Source organism: Mustela nivalis (genome assembly GCF_964662115.1).
Source record: "Mustela nivalis genome assembly, chromosome: 17".
NCBI classification, from domain to species: Eukaryota; Metazoa; Chordata; class Mammalia; order Carnivora; family Mustelidae; genus Mustela; species Mustela nivalis.
The window spans coordinates 14,835,093-14,836,083 of NC_139036.1; positions in this window are offsets into that span (position 1 = coordinate 14,835,093).

Genomic DNA, 991 nt, shown 5'->3' on the forward strand with positions numbered 1-991 from the left:
GTGGATCTAGTCCCAGGCATGTACCCCAAAGAACTGAAGGCCGCTTTTCAAGTCTTGCACGTTTGTTTATGGCAGCACTGTTTGCAACAGCCATGATGTACGAAGGACCCAAATGCCCACCCAAATGCCCACCAACTGGGAAAACTGTTCACACAGAATTACCATTAAAAGCCTGTGGATCTAGTCCCAGGCATGTACCCCAAAGAACTGAAGGCCGCTTTTCAAGTCTTGCACGTTTGTTTATGGCAGCACTGTTTGCAACAGCCATGATGTACGAAGGACCCAAATGCCCACCAACGGAGCGGTCATCCGCGGGCCTGGGCTCAACTCAGTCGCACAGAGGAATCACACGCCAACCCAGGCTCATGGATGAGCCTTGCAAACGATGCGCAAAGGCAGAAGCCAGGCAGAAGGGCACAGGCTCTGTGATCCCATTTATACGAACTGTTTGGAGAGGTAAAGCCACCAAGACAGAAAGTAGACAAGGGGTGGCCAAGGGCTATAGGAGAGGGGGCTAAAACACAAATGCGGGCCACAAGCCACCCCACTGCTCAGATGCTCCAAGAGCCACTGTGTAACTGGAGGGCACGGGCCAGAGTCTGACAGTGAGGACAGTTCATTTCTTCACCAACCAGCAATGCGTCTTAGGACAACCCACACCCTTTCCTGCTTGTCTCCTAACCAGCAAAATAAGGCCATGTGGTTATGTATCACGGGACTGCTGTAAAGACACACAAGGGATGGGGCCACCTCTGTGCAGCACGGAAGCACGTGGTCTTATCCGGTCCCTGCTCTGCTCTTCAGGGCAAGCTGTCCGTGGGGCTGGGAGCAGCTCGGCTCAGCGCCTGCCGTGTGGACAGGGAGGAAGGGCTGGGGCTGGGAGGAGAGGCCAAGAGGGCCAGAGGTCGGCGAGAGGTCACCCGAGCACGGGCAGTGGTCTGTGCCTGCCCCTCTGCCACCTGTCGCTAGACACTGCACCACACCCACCAGA